We start from the raw sequence: 12426 nt of genomic DNA on the forward strand, positions 1-12426 counted from the left end.
ATTGGCACTGGAGCACAACGTTCTTCCATTCCCTGCTATGTGCCCACAAGTTTTCACAGGATCTAGGCCACATGCCAAATCTCATGAGGCCAGTTAACCAGGATCTTAGTGGTGCGCGAGCTGTATTTTATTTCTGTCTCTTAGCTGCCTTTCTTGCTGGGTGAATCTTTATTGGCAAGGATGGTCAGGTGGAATTTCAGTGTTATAAAGTTCAAGCTTTGCTTTAAAACAATTTCCCTGAGGGGTCTGAACCCTCCTTTGACTTTACAGCCCTCAAACTCTTTTGTAACCTGGTGCTTCAGAACTCTGTCATTTGAAAAGCAAACCTCTCACATTCCTATCTCCATACACACACAGCAGTACCGACTGCAGTGCAGGCTCAGGCTGTTAGTGAGGAAAGCTCCTTTGCTGGCTATTGTTCCACTTAAAGTCTACACAGAGAATTTTACATACATAATTATACCAGTATAGTTAAACCTGTATAACTCCTTGTGTAGACACTCTTATCATTCTGATCATTATTCTTACTTTAATTAACTGTATTGGTATAATTATGTATTTAGACTAGCTGTGACAGGTAGCTTTTCAGACAACCATGTAAAAGTGTCTTTTTGTCTGTCATTCCAATATGTCAGAGCAGCTAAAGCCTTGTCTTCACTGTTAAAAAAGATGTATTTTTAATCTTCTGGTAACTAGCGCAAAGCCTGTGTGAGGTAGACTGAGATAAAAACTCAGGGAAGGCCAGGCACTTTAGTTTTACCATAAGGTAAACTTGCTAACGTCTACCACTGGACAGGGTATAGGGATCTTTACCTTGTGGCAAAACTGAAGTGCTTACTCTTCAACTCACCATGTTTGTACCCCGGGATAGCTCATGCATATTAGTTGCCCTGAGGTAAAAAATGCATCTCTTTTAGAAATGAGGACAAGCCCTAAGCAAGTAGCAATGAATTCTGAGCCGTTTACCTTAATGATCCCTCTGAACACCAACAAGTTCTAAAAGGGAAGAACAACAAAACAAACAAAAAGATCCCCAAACCTTTCCTGACTTCTTGAAAATAGTAAATCCAGAACGATCTCCCTCTCTTCAAAATCCAATCCTGAGTCAAATCTGGCTGAGGCATCAGAATCAGAATTTATACATATGACCCCAGAATGACAGATAGTCCCAGATCTGAGTGCTCCAGAGCTGAGTCCCTGCTGGCTTCAGTGTAGATGAGGTGGAAGAGCGGGATCTCCAGGCAGAACATGGGCAGGATCACGGCCTGGGTCAGGGGAGACTTACCGTGCCCTGGCCTTAGATACCCGCCCCCCTTGCATATATTGATTCTGTACTGCAGCCATCGCTCTTGAAGAAGGCATGTCTTTTGCAATGTGCTTTAAAAGGAGGTTGGACTGACTCTTGTGAAGGATAAGGAATGTCACACTAGAAACACCACATCCCTAGCACCCACATCTTGCACCTATTTCTCAGTCATAAACACTCTATGTCTGAAACCCTTTGTTTTATGTCCTCATATATCATGGTGACGGGGTTTCTATAATAAACTAGGCTGAGCCGGTAGCACAAACTGCCTCCCAGGTTAGTCTGAGTGGCGTCTGACATATTTTCTTATACTTACACCCTCCTCACTTCTGTTTAGCCTTTTGTTTACAATGGCACATGTTAACGATGCAACCCCCAAACCCTTGCCTCTGCCCTGTGTCACAACTACCTTTTCTTGTCATATGCACAGAAGTATCATTTAGTATTTGCTCAACAATAGAACCTGGCACATTCCTATGCAATTAGCAACACCCACCCAAGCCCTGGCAAGCTTCCTGAACATGCAGTTTTGGACCCAATGGTAACCACCCTGGGGCCTTCACTGAGTGCTTCATGCTGCTTGGTGTCCTTACTGCTTTCCAGTGCTTCTGTTTCGGTTCATGCCACAGATGTTTGGAACATGCCTCAGTGCATCTTGAAGCATCTTTGCAGAGACTGAACTAGGAGCTGCCTTGGAAAGTACAATGGAAAAACACTGGAGAAAGAGGATGATTTAGAACCAGTTCGGTTTTCGTGTTTCCATTTTTGTCTGAAACACAAAGAAAGAGAAATAAGGAATAACGGGGAACTAAATATAACTGCCTACCTGATGTAACAGGTTGCCTTAACAGGTGTGTCACAGAGAGGGAGCATTGTCTACTGGTTAAAGCAGACTGGGGGTCCGGAGATGTGGGTTGTATTTCTGGGGCTTCCTCACTCTGACTCTGGGGTAGGCCACGTCAGTGTCTACACTAGCTTCATTTCTCTAAACTCTCCCATCGTTGTTCCCAGTGATGGAGCTGAATTAGTGTGCACAATGATGGGAGCCCTAATGTAGACAGGGGATGGACAATTATACCACCTTGTTGCCTAACTGTACACAGAGGAGGAATTTTAAAGAGCCACTGACCACCTGCAAAAGTCTAGAGCCAACAGAAACTTTGGTTCTGAGCCTGTGTCCATTGAAGTCAATGAGAATTTTGTTATTCATTTTAATGGCAGTACCATTGGGGCCATATTGCTCCCACCAGGGGACTGCTCCGCCCGATGAGGCCTCTTTGTGGGGATAGATTAGGCATGTCCTAGCCAGTGGAGTAGATTGCTCAAGGCAGACTGCTAATGGGATAGAAAGCTTCTGACCTCAAGGTTGCTAATGGAAAGCCATCCTAGACTAGGGGACTGCTCTTACATGGCCTCTGACTAATGAGTAGGCAGCTTTAGTTTATATGGTTCCCAGTGTACACATGTCCATGGCATGGAAACCACCATCACATTTGGCCTTCTCTGGGCCCCTTGTTGGCAGTCTCAGCAGAGAGGCAGAGGACTGAAAGGGACATGGAGACTGAGCTCCCTGAAGGTCAGGGCTGAGGTATGTTGACAAAGGATCATATGTGTAGGAAGCTTGTTCTACGACAGCCAGGATTCTACTTATGTATGATGTGGATAAAAAGAGGCCTTCATTTTCCAGGGCCATCAATCCAGCACCCCTCACCAGCACTCAGTTCACTTGACAATATGAAAGAAACCTTCCTTTATAGTAAGCGATGTCAGTACAGGGCTGGAGCGTGGTTCTCAGTCACCAGCTGCCAAACCTCACCTTTGTGGAGTAAGCGAGACACAGCACATGAATTATCAATACTTTCCTCCAGATGGTCCAGCCAGCTATGTTAGCTCCCCATTTCCATGCCACTATCATGTTCTGTAGGTGAGGGAGAAAATTCAGAGTGGAGCTGGGTGGGGCAGAGATGAAGACTCACACTATTTGGAGAAAACTCCCTTTGGTCAGAAGCTGATCTGCATGTCCCACGGTGACTGACATATCCCAGTGCTGCATCCACGCAGAAGCAGTGATGCTGCTTTGCTCTTAGTAAGGAGTAGATGATGGCAAAACTCCATATGCCAACCAGAACCACTCAGATCTCTAGATCTGGATGTCAGCACAGTGGTGGTATATCTATGAATTAAAGTGTACTCTGAGTAATGATTTGCAAAGTACCAAGACTTCCACTAGGCTCAAAAATTTCCATGTCTGTCCACAATATGTACCTTTTTAACTAGACAAGGGTTTACCCAAACCAAGACCCAATTTTTTCTTGCCTCCCATCGAGTGGCTTTGAAAACTGGAAAGGGACCTAATAGGCTGAGCACTGGTCTGGCACTCAGGAGCACCTGGGTTCTAATGCCAGGTCTGACAGTGACATCCTCTTTGACTATGGGTAAGTCACTTACTTGTCTGAACCTCAGTGTCCCTATCTCCAAATGGGTTAGTAGTAAACTGTCTGACCGCACCGGGTCACTGTGAGGCTTCATTAACCAATGACCAGCTCTCTGAAGAGGTGACTTTCTGTACCAGTGCTAAGCATTACTATTAAAGCAACACAATAAGCATTAGCAGGATTTTCTGAAATGCCTTTATGGAAAAGGGGAAAGTTTTGGACTGCAACATTTGTCCCTTTAAATGTTGCTTTCTTATGGTAAGTGAATCTTACAAACACACACAGTAATCTGATCAGGCAAATTGGTTCTGGTGCTTTTAAACGTATTGCACAATGTTGATGAAGTAAAACCCTTTCGGTAAGTGAATATGTAAGTGGATACAAGTGGGAAGCTCTAGTTGCACAGGCAAATATCAACATGTTCTTAAAGGAGGGAGGGAAGAGGAAATTGAGGAGTGAGCCCATGACTCTCCACCTGCAGACTGATCTTCTGAAAGCCCATCTCCTGCTACCGTGAGACAGGGATGAATCTGCAGTGCACAATAACATTTTGGCTGTAATGCCAACAATACTTCAACACAGTAGTGTCTCACTCCATCCACAATGTTATTTTGTCACAATGCAGTCAAAATGGCTGGTGTATCCTATGCAATAATAACATTTTATATAGCCCTTTTTATCAGCATATGTGGGAAATGAGGAAAGTGAGCCACCTTCTCCGCATTAAAGGGGGTCCCAACAATCAGACTTCTCTCAGCCCTAGAGGGAGTCCCCAGGGCAGAGGCACACTGCCAGGGCATTGTGGGAAGTTTGTGCTGTCACTGCTCAGACTGTATCAGCTCTAAGGATAAGTAGAGGACCTTAGTCTCCAGAGCTGGCAAGTGAGCACATATTTACTCAGTTTTATCATGCTGTCACGGAGTCCCCGGGCGATGCTCTGGAACTGCTCCCCACAAAGCCAGTCAGGACTCTGATGAAGTCTCCTCTCTATGAACAGACTGTCTTCAGGGCAAGCAGCTCACATGGTTTCCACCTTCCTGGGTCTGACTTTGGAGCATTCAGCATCCTCTGCCCCTCCATGCGCTTCCCACAGCGGAGTCCGCCCAGGCAGGATCCTGGGGAAGACAGGGAGTCCTGCACCCCCACTTCACAGTCAGACATGACTCTTAGCCAGCCAGTAAAACAGAGGTTTATTAGAGGACAGGAACATGGTCTAAAACAGAGCTTGTAGGTACAGAGAACAGGACCCCTCAGCTGGGTCCATTTTGAGGGCTAGTGAGTCAGACACCCACATCTGCACTCACTTCACATCCCTAGTCAGCCCCAAACTGACTCACCCTCCAACCTCTCCTCCTCTGGGCTTTTTCCCTCTCCTGGGCCAGAAGGTCACCTGATTCCTTTGTTCTACAACACCTTTAGCTATCAACTTGCAGGGGGGAAGGGCTAAGGCCATTAGTTGCCAGGATACAGTGTTGGCCATTCATGTACACTGACTCTTTGCTCTGCAACAATTACATCCCCTTATTCCACCACCTAGAGACTTAAGAAATGAATAGGGGAAACTGAAGCACCCCTACAGTATTCAGTGGAAACATTAAGAACAGTCCCATTTCATCCCACATGCCCTCTCCTTAAGGGCCAAATCCTGCCCTTTTCTGGATGGCTGTGCGAGCTGGGGAAGCCACTCCACACAAGCCAGTAGTTGAAGACATGGCAGGGGGATGGGTGATCTGGCAACCTCACCAGCTGGGGCACCCACAGCTCCCAAAGGCGAAGGCTTTACACTTCTGGCCATGGGACCTGGGAGGCCAAGTGCACACCCTGTGTTAGCAGCAGGTGTTAGCCAGGGGGTATGGTGATCCTTTTCAAAGACTCACTAATGTGTTCTCCACTGTGCAATGCAGCTGCTTTGCCTGTGTCATCCTGCCCTCTCTCTCATGAGTAATGTGTATGGCTGGCACCACCCTACCACCTGCTGCTCCCTAACAGCCCAGCTCCTACCTGTCAGAGCAGAATTTTGCCCAAAGCATCATTTTTCTTAGTGCTGCAAATTAAGTTCTTTGTAGCCAAGAAGCATGATCTAACCGGTTGACTGTAACATCCATGCATGATTGAGCTGCTCAGATTCCTGATCTGCTTTTCTGCCTGTGGGTTATCAAAAGTGCAGATCAGCTAATGTTATGGGTCATGTCTAGAAAAAGATCTGGGTTCAGATTCTGGTACATAGGTTACAAATGAAAAACAACCGCCCTGTCTCTCTGCTCAAAATGTGCAAAATATTTGTAGCCAAACTGAAAACAATGAAATTTGCCCATTTCTGAACTTTCACTGCTTCTTGCAGTGCTTGTGGCATGTTGTGTGGACTATTTCCACATAAGTAAAAATTTCATCTAAACTGAATGCAGAGATTTCCCCTTAATCTGACTGCCCGTGGTGAATTCCAGGCAGATTTTTGCAGCGCTTTTTTCATTTTGGAGCTGGGAAGTCTTGGGAATGGTTATATGGTTTAAGTCTCATGTTATTGGTTTCAGCTCCCTGATTGGCAAGCTCCTCGGGAGGGTCAGGAGAAACCTGAGTGAGACGTTATAACAGCAGCCCTGCTACTGTTTAACACCCAGTGTTTCTTACAATAGCAAAACTGCTCTCTCTCAGCTAGTCAGGAAAACATTATGTCTGTGCTTTCCCTCCCAGTTTTCTTATAGTCAAAATAATAATTATACTGCTTGGGAAACAATTATTATTATCCATGTAACTGGGAACTGGCTTTGTTTCTTTGGCTTTATGGGAGTCCAACAAACCTCCTGTGGAATTGGATTATTTGTGCACACGCTGAGAAAGAGCAGAGAAACCCGTGTCCTTCTGCGGCTATTGTGTTGTTGGGTCCCATGATTTTACAGCTGGAGAACAGTTTCCTTTAGTTGACATTGTACAGAACACTATATCCTTGGGCGGCCAGCCTCAATCAGTTCATTGTGCCTGTGCTAGCACTACAGACCTAGGATTTACTTCAGCATAAATCTGGAGCAATTCCAATGACTTCTGGGAGGTTACTCCGATTGTATACTCTATGTTGTTATGTGTGATTGTATTTTAATCCCCTACCCTCATGCTTTACTTGCTATGTCCTTGCTTTGTGTGCATGAGAGCGTGAGTAATACTGCTCTCTAGGGACTGGGCTCACAGGCAGCATGAGTGGTTGAGGCCTGTGCTTTGGGAGCTGTAGAACCAGGATTCTAATTATATTTGTTGTTTATAAACATAGCGTCATTGCAGACTGACTGTCTTTCAGTCTGCTGGCTGAGGCCCTGTGAAATCTCCCTTTTAACTACACAGCCAGGGAATGGACTGAATTCCCCCCTTTTAGACTTCACAATTAAGCCTCACATATGTAGTTTGTCTTTCTGAGACCTGAAATTCAGAAAGGTTGGAGGGTGACTGAAGCATGAGGGTCATTGCGTTCACAGTGGCAGAGGTTACAGCTGCAAAAAGAGTGCAATTAAAAAGGGGCCACCATCATGCGTGAGGAGCCAGGCCTAAAACACAGCAGTTTCCCCATTGTTAGGCAGCCCTTAGCCAGGCATCCCTGCTTTACAAAGCCTAGAGAACAGCTGCACAGAAACTGATGTTGAATCTGTAAATTTAACTAGCGGGTGCAGCCAGGAAGTCAGCTAGGGACTTAGCTATTGCTGTTTATGTGTTCAGGTCCCTCAGATTTTACAGTGAAGAGTGGCAGTAAATAATTCTAAGATTAGACAGTCAGGCAAGAACAGGGACTAGGGATGCCCAGTCGAAAAAGGTCTCTGGCAGCTCCGGTCAGCACTGCTGACCAGGCCAGTAAAAGTCTGGTTGGTGGCACAGTGGGGCTAAGGCAAGCTCCCTGCCTGCCCTGGCTTTGCACAGTTCCCAGAAGCAGTTGGCATGTTCGGCTCCTAGGCACAAGTGTGATCAGTAAGGGAACCACTGCCAATGGGAGCTGCAAGGCTGGCATCTGCGAGCATGGGCAGTGCACACTGTGCAGACCCACCTGGCTGCCCCTACGCCTAAGAGCTGGACACGCCAACCGCTTCTGGGAGCTGCATGGAGCCAAGGCAGGCAGGGAGCCTGCCTTAGCCCCACTGCACTGCCAATCGGGAGCCGCCTGAGGTAAAACCGCCCTGCTGGAACCCAAACCCCCTCCTACACTCCAAACCCCTCATCCTTGGCCCCACTCCAGAGCCTGCACCCCAAGCCAGAGCCCTCACCCCAGCTCTCTGCCCCAGTCCGGAGCCCTTCCTGCACCCTGAACCCCTCATTTCTAGCCCCACCCAGAACCCTCATCCCTTTCTGCACTCCAACCCCCTGCCCCAGCCCAGTGAAAGTGAGTGAGGGTAGCGAGGGAGTGATGGAGGGAGGGTGGACGGAGTGCATGGCGGGTAGGGCCTCAGAGAAGGGGTGGGGCAGGGGTGGGCCTCGGGAAGGGGCAGGGGCAGGGCAAGGGTGTTTGGTTTTGTGCAATTAGAAAGTTGGCTACTCTAACAGGGGCACTTGTGGGGAACAGGAGCTGGGTACCAGACTGTCTACATGCATGCAAGGCTCAACTGAGAGAGAAGGATTTGGCTGAGGAAGAGTCATTTTGGGGCTGTACCACATGTAGCCTGTGTGTGGTACAGAGCTGGAGGAGAGTCATGGTCTCTCTGCCACCTATAGGAGAAGGCTTGATCGGAGCCCAGTCAGGGGCGTTCCCTTTCCTCTTGAGCCCCCAGCTGTTGTTATTTTCTCCTCTTCCTCTCATTCGCTCTCTCACGTGGCTGCAACTACATTGCACACAGCAATGGAAGCAGGAAGAGCCAGTTTCAATCTGATACTTGAACAGATGCAGTTGAGAAGTAGGAGGTGACACTTGGCTCTTGGTGAAGGGGCACGACAAGGGCAGTGGGCTGAGAACTCCTCACCATGAAGATTCATTGAAAGAGGGTGATACCAAAATCAGGTGGAGACCAACACGGGGCTTCCTTCCTTCCTTTCCATTTGCTTGCAGAGTCCTTTGTGTTTCTCTTTTCCAGAAGAGACTTAGGATGGCCTTATTTTAGCAAAAAATGATCATTGGAGCCAGTGGCCCAGGCTTCATTAGAGACCCTAAAATAACAAATCAGCAGGCACAAGCCAATGCTCAGGAGCAACCCTACAATAATTGGCCAGTTTATGCAATTCAGGCATTGGGAGCCACTCTATAAGGAAAAAAAATCCTTTTAGTGCTCTCAAGCAGACCTACAGTAATAAACCAGTGAACTTCTGGGTTAAGCTTCAAGGGCATGGATCATGAGACAGTCCTTTTAAAGGATACCCTCTCTCAGGTATGATTTATGTATTGCTGGCTGATCAGAAAGAACCCCTTGATTTCTCCCAGCTGACTGCTGCAAAGAAAGTACCAGAGCTAGGAGAATGTGCATACAAACTGCTGCCCCAGACAAGTGGCACCTGTAACAGACGGGTTCCATAGTCAGGCTACCAAATATCACAGTAGCACTCTTCTCTATTCCCTTCTCCACCCCAGCAGCAAGCCCAGAGACTGAGGCAACTGATTTTAAACATCTCCTCTCATTCCTTAACAGCTTGCTGTAACTAATTGTTCTTCACCAGCTTGTTGCTCTTCTCTTCTTCAAGGACCAGGCTCTCTAGTGTTCTCAAGTATTTTCTGCACCCAGCTCTAATCAGTCAGCATGAGATACACACACATCCCTGTGTGCTAGGAGCTGTTGCATGCAGAATGATTGTCGTGTTTGTTCACACAGTCTCTGCACTGGTGGTATGTAACTCGTTGCTTTGTGACGTGCCTGTTAGTGGGAAAGGATCTGAATTAGCAGCATTTTATAATGAGGAGGCAAATATTCTCTTTGCAGAGCAGTCAGACTCCATCCTAACGCCATATTACCATTGTATCTGAGGACCTCACAATTTTTAATATATTTAACATTGCAACACCGCTGATACTATTCCCATTTTACAGGTGGGGCGTCAAGGCACAAAGAGAGAAAGCATTTTGCACAAGATCACACAGGAAGTCTGTGGTGGAACAGTCAACTGAAGTCAGATCTTCCAGGGTCTGGGTTAATACCCTAATGATTAGACCATCCTTCTGCTTCAGTCCTGGTCCATTTGGAAAGATATTGGCTTGTGACTTCCCCAGAAACTTTGCTTCATTTCCTTGCACTAGAAGCTGGGATGGTTTTCCTGCTCTTTTATTTCACCTTTTCCCCTGTCAGAAAATTGTGTGCAGATCAAACAGAGCCCACTGAAAAGGAGCCCAGCTCACTTGCTTCTTGATTCGGAGGAAGGTGGCAGCTGGGCAGAAGAACTCCCTTCTCCAGTACAGTGGACCTGTTGTAAATCTCATTACATGACCCTTCCATAACCAGATAAGGTCTCTCGCACCATTCTCCAGCAGGAGGCACTGTAACCTAGAAGCCCAATGTGGCATAGCGCATAGACCAGAGGTTAGCAGTGACAGCAACAGTCACCAACAGGAGGTGCTGCACTTTCCCTCTCCAAACACCACTGGGGGACTTAGGGTCTTCCAAACTGTAATCCATAGTGCTGCACAGGTTTAATTACTACTGTTAGAATGGTGGTATCAGAGGGGTAGCCATGTTAGTCTGGATCTGTAAAAAGCAAGAGAGTCCCATGGCACCTTATAGACTAACAGACGTATTGGAGCATGAGCTTTCGTGGGCGAATACCCACTTTGTCAGACGCAATTCATAACAGAGGATGTCAAAATTAAGAGATATAGACAATGGGGAAGAGATCTTCAGTTGAGCTTTGGAGGGAAATGGAAAGTCAATGAGGCAGAGAGATACAGGGAGACTGTTGTAGATGCAGGAGCTGCAGAGAAGAATGCTCTTTCCTTTGTAGTAGCAAAAATGTGGGAAGGGATGGAAAGTGCTATTTGAGTGGAGGAAGTTATCTCAGGGAACCTGAGGAATACTAATCCCACCAAAGGCTGAGATTGGAGATATCCAGCAGTGCATCTACATATGGTCAAACTATAATTCACCTTTTCCTTCTTCTAAGGAATGTGAGCTCTGAGCATGCCAATAGAGAGAGAGATTCTTATGTATGAGTCTCTCCATAAACTCACTCCCATTTTCTCTCTCCTCTAGATCAGCCCTGTACTTGTATATCAATGAGCACGGCAATCACAGTGTTAGACAGACAGAGTTATAGAGAAGAGTTATAAAATGTTAATTGGGACAAGAGAGAGACACTAGCAGCTTGGGTAGTTGAATGGTTCATTCATACTGGAGCTTAGCTTGACAGGGGAAAAAATCTTATACTGTGTCTTACTAGGTTTCAGGTCTTACTAGTGTTCAGGAGGCTGCATGATCTTACTCTGAACACTTCTGGAATGAGAAGGGACTGGAATGAACCACGTACCCCTGAATGCTAATCTTGCCTTTACCACTGATTTGCTGTGTGGCCTTAGGCAGGACATCTTGCTTCTCTGCCTCAATTGCCCCATCTGTGAAATGGAGATAATACACACCCTATAGAGTTGTCGGGATTAACTAGTTAATGGCTCTAAAGTGCTTTGAGAATGGCAAGTATTGTATAGCAATTGCACATTATTATGTTTAATCAATCTATGTATTCAGGTGGGAGGACACTGGATGGCAAAAAGAATAAAATACTTTTTAGATCACTGTCCCTTTAAATCCTACCCTATGCTGCTGCCCCTATCCAGCTCGAGTTGCATTTAATCTCATATTGCTTATATTTTCCCAGCCTCTCTCTGCTCCTGAAATAGCCATCCTTTATTACTCCTCCAGCTGAACTGGACAAGTGCCTCCTGGAGCCTCTGAGAGCAAAGGTCTGTGTGGTGCAGTTAAACTGCTTGCTAGAGGCACAGTGGCTCGATGCTTAGATCACAGCTTGAACTCAGCTGCCGAGTGTTACAGAAGCACGCCAATGAGGCGCTCTCATTTTGGCTCATGGACTCTTTGTTCATTCTCCTGCCAGTGATTAACCAGCTATTTTTGTCCTTATCCAGGTTGGAAGAAGTTGTCCTCAGAGTTACCAGTCAGTGATCCAGTAGCAATTCCCTTATAAGTACTCTTCTTGGTAGAAGGTCACTCAATGCCATCTGGAGCCTGTATAATTTAGTACATCCTCCTGATTGGAAATGTGATGGGAAGGTTTCCAATAGCCTTAACACTTGTGTCCACTTGAAAGCATTACTAGCCTACCGCCATCATCCCTAAGGGCTTGTCTGCATTTGGAAATTTACCAAAAGAGCAAATAGTGATTCTGGAATAGTTATATCAACATAAGCCTCCATATAGATACTCTGATTTTGGAATAAGAGTGCCCGTTTCCAATTTTAGTTTAATCCACTCACAGACAGCTAAATTTCCAAGTGTAGATAAGCCCTAAGGCATGAACCCAAGCTAAGCAGGGTTGGACTATGCCACTATTTGGAGGGGAAACTCCAAGAAACACAGTGGATTTGTCTTGATTAGGAGAAAGTCTGAGATTTAGGCTGGGTTTAGCTAACATGTTAAGACCACACCAAACTCAGCCTTTCTTCTAGTGGAGATTTAAGGTGAAAACCATTAGCTCCTGCCTATGGTACGATCTGACCAGCTAAAATTGAGCTAAAGGTGCTGCATCAAACACTAGGAAAAAGGCTGAGTTTAGGTCATGCTTAGT

Source organism: Chelonoidis abingdonii, chromosome 1 (genome assembly GCF_003597395.2).
Source record: "Chelonoidis abingdonii isolate Lonesome George chromosome 1, CheloAbing_2.0, whole genome shotgun sequence".
NCBI classification, from domain to species: Eukaryota; Metazoa; Chordata; order Testudines; family Testudinidae; genus Chelonoidis; species Chelonoidis abingdonii.